Consider the following 11366-nt stretch of genomic DNA (forward strand, 5'->3'; position numbering starts at 1 on the left):
CCATCTCAATAATAATAAAAATTTTTAAAAATAAAAAAAATGTTTAAAGGCCTGGATGGACACAGTGGCTCATGCCTATAACCCCAGCACTTTGAGAAGCCAAGTCAGGAGGATCACCTGAGGCCAGGAGTTCAAGACCAGCCGGGGCAACATGGCAAGACCCTGTGTCAACAAAAAAAAAATAAAATTATTAGCTGGGCATAGTGGTATGCATCTGTAGTCCTAGCTACTGGTGAGGCCGAGGTGGGAGGATTGCTTGAGCCCAGGAGGTAGAGGCTACAATGAGCCATAATCTAGCCACTGCACTCCAAATCCTATCTAAAATAAAATAAGCAAAAAGAATATTCATGGAGAGCGTACTGACCACAATGCAGGTCTGACAACTGTTTGAGAGCTCTGCAGAGAGCCCAGAGCAGACTGTCCGCATAGGAGCAGTTTGTAAGGCAGGAATGGCCTGAATCTGGAATCCCTGGCATGCAGAGTCATTGGCTGGCACAGCCTGGGAAGAGCATGCCTCAGGATGAAGCCTATGGTGGGCCCAAGTGTGTAGCAGATGGAGTGTCTTGGCCAGACCTCTTAGACCTCCTGCAGTAGGCTCTCTCATTTTTTTTTTTAATAGGGTCTTACTCTGTCACCCAGGCTGGTGTGCAGTGGCACAATCTCAGCTCACTGCAACCTCCACCTCCCGGGTTCAATTCCCCTGCCTCAGTCTCCCTAGTAGCTGGAACTACAGGCATGCGCTACCACGCCCAACTAAGTTTTATATTTTAATAGATACAGCGTTTCATCATGTTGGCCAGGATGGTCTCGATCTCCTGACCCTGTGATCTGCCCACCTCAGCCTTCTAAAGTGGTGGGATTACAGGTGTGAGCCACTGCGCCCAGCCAGTATACTCTCTCACAGGTGCGCACCTGTAATCCCACCACTTTGGGAGGCTGAGGCGGGTGGATCACTTGAGGTCAGGAGTTTGAGACTGCCCTGGACAACACGGTGAAACCCCGTCTGTACTAAAAATACAAAATTATCAGGCATAGTGGTGGGCACCTGTAGTCTGAGCTGCTTGGGAGGCTGAGGCAGGAGAATTGCTTGAGGCCAGGAGGCAGAGGTTGCACGGAGTCGAGATGGCACCACTGCACTCCACCTGGGCGACAGAGGAAGACTCTGTCTTTAAGAAAATAAAATAAATAAAATAAAATGAGGAGATCTGAGTGTGTTCCCACCACCACCACCACCACACTACCAAACAGTTTTCCAGAGTGGGTGTACCGATGTAAACTCCCTTTAGAGCTACATGAGTCTGTTACACCACATCCTCCCAATCTTTCTCATTGTTAGTGCTTTCAGTTTTCAGATTTGGTGACTCTATAGAGGGCTCTCATAGTAGGTATTTTGTTTTTTGTTTGTTTGTTTGTTTTTCATTTTTTGTTTGTTTTTAGGACGGAGCCTCACTCAGTTGCCCAGGCTGGAGTGCAGTGGTGTGATCTCGGCTCACTGCAACCTCTGCCTCTCAGGTTCAGGCAATTCTCCTGCCTCAGCCTCCCAAGTAGCCACCACACTTGGCTAATTTTTTAGTAGAAGCGGGGTTTCACCATGTTGGCCGGGCTGGTCTCAGACGCCTGATCTCAAGTGATCCACCTGCCTCGGCCTCTCAAAGTGCTGGGATCATAGGCATCAGCCACCATGCCTGGCCCCAGTATATATATTTTGAATGAATGAATGAATGCACAGTCAAAAAATGTTAGCTGTATCTTTGTACAAACAATAGGCCCAAAGCAAACATATTTTCCCAAATCAAAAGGAAGTCCTCACCGCAGAGATTATTTCACCACTCCAGAAAAGAAAAAGATGAAAAGTTTTTAAAAAGTGTTTTGTAGGCTGGGCATGGTGGCTTATGCCTGTAATCCCAGCACTTTGGGGGGCCAAGACGGGCAGATCACCTGCGGTCAGGAGTTTGAGACCAGCCTGACCAACATGGCAAAACCCCGTCTCTATTAAAAATGCAAAATTAGCCGGGCGTGGTCGTGCACGCCTGTAATTCCAGCTACTCAAGGGGCTGAGGCAGGAAAATCACTGGAACCCAGGAGGCAGAGTTTTTGGTGAGCTGAGATTGCACCATTGCATGCTAGCCTGGGAGACAAGAGTGAAACTCTGTCTAAAGAAAAAAAAAAAAAAAAACAACAGAGTGTTTTGTGTGGAGCACAGGGGCTCATGCCTATAATCCCAATGCTTTGGGAGGCCAGTGTGGGATGATTGCTTGAGGCCAGGAGTCACAAACCAGCCTGGGCAGCATAGCAAGTCCCTATCTCTACAAAAAATAAAAATACAAAATTAGCCAGGCATGGTGGCACAGGCTGTAGCCCTAGCTGTTCAGGAAGCTGGGGAAGAAGGATTGCTTGAGCCCAGGGTTCTAGGCTACAGTGAGCTATGATTGAGCCACTGCACTCCAGCCTGGGCCACAGAGAAACAAACAAACAAAAAAGAATGACATCTTATTTTGTCCTCTGTTGGCTGAAGTCCTTCTGCCTTCCTGAGGATGTCGTCGTCCACGTGGACGAGCATGCAGTTTGCCTGACTCACCATCCCATGTCTTCCTCAGATCTCATGACCTTTGCTTCCACTCCTCTTAAGCTGCCACATGAATGGCTCTTGTGATCTTTTGGACAGCTAGATTTCTGAAACCTTAAACTCTAACATTCTTTCTACCTCACGCCTATAATCCCAGCACTTTGGGAGGCTGGGTGAGTGGATCACTTGAGCTCAGGTGTTTCAGACCAGCCTAAGCAACGTGGCCACACCCTGTCTCTACAAAAAATACAAAAATTTAGCCAGGCGTGGTGGTGCATGCCTGTAATCCCAGCTACTCAGAAAGCTGAGGCAGGAGAATCGCTTGAACCTGGGAGGTGGACATCTTGGCAAGCCAAGATCGTGCCATTATACTGCAGCCTGAGCAACAAGAGTGAAACTTCATCTTAAAAAAAAAAAAAAAAAAGAAAAAATTTAGCTAGGCATGGTGGTATGTACCTGTAGTGCCAGGTACTCAGCAGACTGAGGTGAGGATTGCTTGAGCTCAGGAAGTCAAGGCTACAGTGAGCCGTGATCACACCACTGCACTCTAGCCTCGGTGACAGAGTGAGACCCTGTCTCAAAAATAATAAAATAAAAGTTGATTTTTTTTTTCTTTTTGAGACAGTCTTGCTCTGTCACCCAGGCTGAAGTGCAGTGAAGTAATCCCAGCTTACTACAACTTCCACCTCCTGGGTTCCAGTGATTCTCCTGCCTTAGTCTCCTGAGTAGCTGGGATTACAGGTGTGCACCACCATGCTTGGCTAATTTTTGTATTTTTAGTGGAAACAGGGTTTCACCCTATGGGCCAGGCTGGTCTCAAACTCCTGACCTCAAGTGATCTGCCTGCCTTAGCCTCCCAAAGTTTTGGGATTAAAGGCATGAGCCACTGTGCTCGGCCAAAATTTGATTCTTTTCCCCCCCCGAGATGGAGTCTCACTCTGTCAGCCAGGCTGGAGTGCAGTGGCCTGACAGCGGCTCACTGTTAACCTCCGCCTCCCCGGTTCAAGTGATTCTCCTGCCTCAGCCTCTCAAGTAGCTGGGATTACAGGTGCATGTCACCACAGGCCGGCTAATTTTTGTATTTTTAGTAGAGACAAGGTTTTGCCATATTGTCAGGCTGGTCTCGAACTCCCAACCTCAGTCGATCCACCTGCCTTGGCCTCCCAAAGTGTTGGGATTACAGGCGTGAGCCACCGCACTCCATCAGTTGAATTTTTTAATAAATAAAACAGAAAAAAATGTTTGATGTATTTAGAGGGTATGGGTGCAGGTTTTCTTATTGTGGAGCACTGAGGTCTGGGCTTTGAGCATAGCCATGACTAAATAGTGAACACTGTACTCAGTAGGAGAATATTCACCCTTCGCCCTCCTCCCATCTTTTGGACTCTTCAGTGTACCTCCTCCTGTGTACCTATTTTTTAACTCCCATGTGTGAGAACAGTCAGTATGTGACTTTGTTTCTGAGTTATTTCACTGAGGATAATGGTCTCCAATTCTATCCACACTGCTGGAAAAGACATGATTTCGTGACATGATTTCATTCTTTTCGTGGCTGAGTCACGTTCCATGCTGTGTATGTACCACATTTTCTTTATCCAGTCAGCCACTGACAGACACTTAGGTTGATTCCATATCTTTGCTACTTTGAATGGTGCTGTGATAGACATATGAGTACAGGTACTTTTTGATATACTGATTTCTTTCCCTTCACCCAGTAGTGAGGTTGCTGGCTGAATGGCAGTTCTATTTTTAGTTCTGTGCCAAGTCTCTGTACTGTTTTCCGTAATGGTTGTACTAATTTACATTCCCACCAACAGTGGATAAGCATTTCCTTTTATCTGCATCCTCACCAATATCTGTTGTTCTCTGACTTTTAATTTTGACTTTTATAGAGATGGGGGGGTCTCATTATGTTGCCCAGGCTGGTCTCAAAGTCCAGACCTCAAGTGATCTGCCCACTTCAGCCTCCCAAAGTACAGGGTTACAGGTGCGAAACACCACATCTGGCTGTTTTCTGACTTTTTTCTAATAGCCTGTGTTGGCTGCAGTGGCTTATGCCTGTAATCCCAGCACTTTGCGGGGGGCCTAGGTGGACAGATCACCTGAGGTCAGGAGTTTGAGACCAGTCTGGCCAACATGGTAAAACCCCATCTATACTAAAAGTTCAAAAATTAGCTGGGCGTGGTGGCAGGTGCCTGTAATCCCAGCTACTCAGGAGGCTGAGGCAGGAAAATCACTTGAACCTGAGAGGCAGAAGTTGCAGTGAGTCAAGATTGTACCACTGCACTCCAGCCTGGGGGACAGAGCAAGACTCCCTCTATTTTTGCGTTGTTTGTTGCCCATGCTGGAGTGCAATGCCGCGATCTCAGCTCACCGAAACCTCCCGAGTAGCTGGGATTACAGGCATGTACCACCAACTCGGCTAATTTTGTATTTTTAGTAGAGATGGTGTTTCTCCATGTTGGTCAGGCTGGTCTTGAATTCCCGACCTCAGGTGACCTGCCTGCCTTGGCCTCCCAAAGTGCTGAAAATACAGGCGTGAGCTATCGCACCCAACCCCTCTTAATGACAATAATAATAGCATGTGCTTCTTCAAACATGACCTTAACATTGCTCCATGATGAGGTCAGGTCTGTGCTCCTCCCCCTGGAATTCGAGGTCTGTGACTGGCAGAAGTGATTCAAGGTAGGTCATAAAAAGTGACACCATTTGTCCGTGGTCTTCCTGGGATGCTTGCTCTTTCACCCAGTCGCCATGCTGTGAGGAAGATCAGATCACAGGGAGAGGCCACATCTTGATCTTCCAATCGACAGTCCCAGCACAGATTTCAGATGACAGCCAGCACTGGTTGCCAGACAGGAGACTGAAGAAGGCTTTGCAATAACTCCAGCCCCAGCCACTACAACAGCATGAGAGACCCTGAGTGAAAATCACCTAAGTGAACCCAGTCAACTCCCAGACCAGCGAAAAAAAAAAAAAAAAACAGATTGTTATTTTAAGTGCCCAAAGTTTTGGGGTTATATATTACACAGTAAGAGTAACTTCAGTATCTTCCTTTCCTTCTAGCTTTTTGATTCTCTTACTCACCAAACCTAGTCTCTCTCAGAAGACCTTCTCTTCCTTAATCAATGTTTTCCCCATAGATCCAGCAAGAGGTAGGTTGGAAACCATTTCTTCAGAAACATTTCTTCTTCTTTCATCTTCTTTTTTTGTTGTTGTTGAGACAGAGCCTCACTCTGCTGCCCAGAATGCAGTGCAGTAGTGCAATCTCGACTCACTGCAACCTCTACCTCCTAGGTTCAAGCAATTCTCCTGCCTCAGCCTCCTGAGTAGTTGGGACTTACAGGTGCCCACCACCCGTGCCCGGCTAATTTTTATAGTTTTAGTAGAGACAGGGTTTTACCATCTTGGTCTGGCTGGTCTTAAACTACTGACCTCAAGTGACCCACCCACCTCAGCCTCCCAAAGTGCTAGGATTATAGGCATGAGCCACTGTGCTCGGCCAGATTCTTCTTTTTCTTCTATTTCTTCTTCCTCCTCCTTCTGCTGCTTCTCCTTCTTTTTTTCCTCTTTCTCCTCCTCCTCTTTCTCTTTGACAGGGTCTCACCTCTCCAGGCTCTTACAATTCTCCTACCTCAGCCTCCTGAGTAACTGAGACCACAAGGCACATGCCACCATACCTGATTGGTTTCTTTTCTTTCTTTCTTTCCTTTTTTTTTTGAGACAGAGTATCGCCCTGTTGCCAGGCTGTAGTGCAATGGCACAGTCTTGGCTCACTGCAACCTCTGCCTCCCAGGTTCAAGCAATTCTCTTGCGTCAGCCTCCACAGTAGCTGGGATTACAGATGCATGCCACCATGCCTGGCTAATCTTTTGTAATTTTAGTAGAGATGGGGTTTCACCATGTTGGTCAGGCTGGTCTCAAACTCCTGATCTCATGATCTGCCTGCCTCAGCCTCCCAGAGTGCTGGGATTACAGGTGTGAGCCACCACGCCTGGCCGGATTGGTTTTTTTTTCATTTTTTAGTAGACATGGGGGTCTCACTATGTTGCTCAGGCCAGCCTCAACCTTCTGGGCTCAAGTGATCCTTCTGCCTTGGCCTCCCAAACTGTTGAGATGACAGGTATGCAGCACTGCGCCCAACCTCATGTTTCATCTTTAGCTAACCTAAGTGTCTCTGTGTTCTCCAGCACTCTGTTCCCCTGAAGGCTCAATCTCCTGTGTGACTGCTGCAAGTCCTGGGATCTTTTTAGGATTTCTTCTCTAAGGGCCATTCACAAAGTGGTGAATTCATTTGCCGACAGTCCACATTGCAGCCAACAGTGAAGCCAAACACCAGATGTGCCTGGATCTCCCTGCATGCCACATTCACCTTGCCTTGCATACATTTCCTTCACTATATGAGGATAAGAACACCTTTGAGATCATTAGTGTGCATGTTCTCTGTTCAAACTAAAACGTATAATAAATAACTCCCACCAAGACGCTAACATCCTGATGGGTCTGTATGTTAAAGCAGTTGTCTTCAGATCTAACTCCTATGAATGTTTATACTTGTGTTTATTCTAAAACTCCCTAATTAGAGACTTCCCAGTATCTTGCAATTCCTCGATAAGTCATAAGGAGCCCAGGAATAAATTATTCAAAAATAATTAGCAAAATGCTTTACCTTGTTTTATTTATTTAGTTGGTGATATTTTCCAATTTAATTAGTTTTGCTGATATAGAAATTTTTAGAAAAGCCCTCTTTGAGTTAAGAACAATGCTATTTCTTTCTAGTTGCTCTAGAGAAGAGGAAGAAGAAGAAAAAAGAACAAAGCCCATTTTATGAAACTTTTAGCCATGAGTAGAACACAGCACAATGAAAACATTCTCTTTTACATAAGAAATATATATTGGCCAGGTGCGGTGGCTCATGCCTGTAATCCGAGCATTTTGGGAGGCCAAGGCGGGAAGATCACCTGAGGTCAGGAGTTCAAAACCAGCTTGGCCAACATGGTGAAACTCTGTCTCTACGAAAAATACAAAAATTAGCCGGGTATCATGATGGCTGCCTGTAATCGCAGCTACTTGGGAGGCTGAGGGAGGAGAATTGCTTGAAGCCAGAGGCGGAGGTTGCAGTGAGCTGAGATTGGGCCACTGCACTCCAGCCTGGGTGACAGAGCGAGACTCCATCTCAAAAAAGAAATAAAAGAAATATATTTCACAAAAGTGCATTTAATGCAGGCAAATGTTGAGTGTCAGAGAAATCGGTCTGGAGTCCAGAGATGCAGTGTTGTGTTGGTTACAAGAGTGGTTCGGGACCCCAGCTTTACTGCGTTAATAGCTGCCCATGCCTAGCAAGGTACTTAACCCCCCTTTGCCTCAGTATTTTCTCCATAAAATGCGGACGGCAGTAGCACAGTGGTCCGTGCCTCAGAGGGTTTGATGAGGATCAAGTGGTGGGCACACAGTGCTCAGTAAATGCTCTAGCTATTATCTTTAGTCTTGCCTCTATGAGTGAAAGAAAAATCCAACACTGGATCAGATTAAATTCTTCCAGAAGCAATGGCTTAAAATAAGCTGCCATCCAAAACCTAAAATTATCATGTTGGGTTAAAGCTATTCAAAATTTAACTGATCTATATTCCAGTAATTCCACAAAATAGATAAATGTGTGTAGTTACTTAGAACATTTAACAACTGCATTTAAATGTAGATTCTTGGCCTGGCGTGGTGGCTCACACCTCTAATACCTGAACTTTGGGAGGCTGAAGTGGGTGGATCACCTGAGGTCAGGAGTTTGAGACCAGTCTGGCCAACATAGTGAAAACCATCTCTACTAAAAATACAAAAATTAGCTGGGCATTGTGGCGGGCACCCTGTAATCACAGCTACTCAGAAGGCTGAGGCCAGAGAATTGCCTGAACCCAAGAAGCAGAGGTTACAGTGAGCCAAGATCATACCACTGTACTCCAGCCTGGGCCACAGAGTGATACTCCATCTCGAAAAAAGCATAAAAGCATAAAAAAATAAAAAAAAAAAATGTAGATTCTTGGGCTTTGTTTCATATATGATTCCCAACAGCAGAGAGACCTAAGAATGTGCTTTTTTTTTTTTTTTTTTGAGATGGAGTCTTGCTCTGTCAGCAGGCTATAGTGTAGTGGCATGATCTCAGTTCACTACAATCTCTGCCATCTGGGTTCAAGCAATTCTCCTACCTTAGCCTCCTGAGTAGCTGGGACTACAGGCATACACCACCATGCCCAGCTAATTTTTTTTGTATTTTTAGTAGAGACAGGGTTTCATCATGTTGGCCAGGATGATCTTGATCTCCTGACCTCATGATCCACCTGCCTCATCCTCCCAGAGTACTGGGATCATGGGTGTGAGGAACCAAGCCCAGCCAAGAGTGTGTATTTTTATCAAGCCCTTTAGTGACCTTTATGATCAGGCAAACTCAGGTAACAACATTGATTGAAGGGTTGGTGAGTACATATTTTCCAGGTTTAAATGATATTGGACATAGAGCAGCTGTTCTCAAATTATTTTATTGTTGTTTTTTGAGGTAGAGTCTTGCTCTGTAGCCCAGGCTGGAGTGCAGTAGCATGATTTTGGCTCACTGCAACCTTTGCCTCCTGGGTCCCGGTTCAAGCAATTCTCCTACCTCAGCCTCCCAAGTAGCTGGGATTACAGGCACAAGCCACCATGCCCGGCTAATTTTTGTATTTTTTTTTTTAGTGGAGACGGGGTTTCACCATGTTGGCCAGTCTGGTCTTGAACTCCTGACTGTGATCCACCCGCCTCGACCTCCCAAAGTGCTGAGATTACAGACATGAGCCACCGCAACCAGCCTGTTCTCAAATTTTAATGTGCTTAAGAATCACCAGGAAAGTTGTTAAAAATCAGATATCCAGAGATTTAGACATTTAGGGATATAGATTCAGAACCCTAGAAAACACTCAAAAATCTGCAATTTCAAGCAGTTTCTTCTCTCCAGGGTGAATCATTCAAAGGCACCTGTCTTCATCCATTCTGTGCTGCTGTAAAAGGTAACTGATAATGAACAGAGATTTATTTGGCTCAGGGTTATGGAGGTTGGGAAGTCCAAGTACAGGGGCTACATCTGGTGAGGGCCTTCTTGCTCGCAAACAATTAGCAGAAAGTATCACATGGTGACAGAGAGCAGGAAGGGGGCTAAACTCATCCTTCAGAAGGCACCCATTCGTGTAATAATGAACCCCACTCCCACAATAACTGCATTAATGCATTAAGGAGAGTCTTCATTACCTAATCACCTCTTAAAGGTCCCACCTCTCCACATTGTTGTATTGGGGATTAGGTTTCCAACACATGAGCTTTGGTGGATACATTCAAACTGTAGCATTCTGCCCCTGATTACTCAAATTCATGTTCTCACATGCAAAATACATTCATTCCATCCCAATAGCTCCAAATGTCTTAACTTGTTTCGGGACCAACGCAAAAGTTTAAAGTTCAGAGTCTCATCTAAATCAGATATGGGTGAGACCCATGGCATAATTCATCCTGAGGCAAATTTTCCTCCAGCTGTAAGCCTGTGAAATAATAATAAAAATAAAGTGATGTGTTTCCAAAATACAATGGTAAGACAGACATAGGGTAGATGCTTCCTTTCTTTTTTTTTTTTTTTGAAACAGTCTTTCACTCTTGTTGCCCAGGCTGGAGTGCAACGGCACAATCTCCGTTCACTGCAACCTGCACCTCCTGGGTTCAAGCAATTCTCCTACTTCAGGCTCCGAGTAGCTGAGATTACAGGTAGCTGCCACCACACCTGGCTAATTTTTTGTATTTTTAGTAGAGACGGGGTTTCGCCATGTTGGCCAGGCTGGTCTTGAACTCCTGACCTCAGGGGATCCACCCACCTCAGCTTCCCAAAGTGCTGGTCTTATAATCATGAGCCACCGTTCCCGGCAGACATTTTCATTTCAAAAAGGAGAAACAGGCCAAAAGAAAGAAGTAACAGGTCCAGAGTAATTCCAAAACCCAGGAAGGCAGACAAATTAAATCTTAAGACTCCAGAATAATCTTTTGTTTCCTGTGCTGCTACCTGGACACATTGGGAGGGTTAAGTCCCCAAAGCCTAGAGCAGCCCTGCCCCTCTAGAGCTAGCAGTATAGGGCTACTGTACTGCTGTGCCTGCTGGGCTCAGTTCACGCAGAAGCTCTCATGAGTTGAAGTATCGTGCCTTCAGCTCTCCCAGGCTGAAGTTGCAAACTATTAACTCTACAGTTCAGCCAGGCACAGTGGCTCACACCAGTAATCCCAGCACTTTGGGAGGCCGAGGCGGGTGGATGACGTGAGGTCAGGAGTTTAAGACCAGGCTGGTCAACATGGTGAAACCCCGTCTCTACTAAAAATACAAAAATTAGCTAGGCCTCGTGGCACACGCCTGTAATCCCAGCTACTTGGGAGGCTGAAGCAGAAGAATCACTTGAACCTGGGAAGCAGAGGTTGCAGTGAGCAGAGATCGCCACTGCACTCCAGCCTGGGCGACAGAGTGAGACTCCATCTCAAAAAAAGTAAAAAGAAATAATACTAAAAGTTGGATTAGGGTTATACTTTTGGGGTTTTGAAATGCCATGTCAATAGTCTGGGAATCAATCTCTAATTTTATTACAATTGATTATGACTTTTTTCAGAAGGGAAATGATATGATAAATTAAGTCACACTTAATAAACGGCTTGAACCCAGGAGGCCGAGGATGCAGTGAGCCGAGAGATTGTGCCACCGCATTCCATCCTGGTGACAGAGCAAGACTGTCTCAAAAAACAAACAACA

This window comes from Callithrix jacchus, chromosome 7, assembly GCF_049354715.1.
Source record: "Callithrix jacchus isolate 240 chromosome 7, calJac240_pri, whole genome shotgun sequence".
In the NCBI taxonomy this organism is placed as follows: domain Eukaryota; kingdom Metazoa; phylum Chordata; class Mammalia; order Primates; family Cebidae; genus Callithrix; species Callithrix jacchus.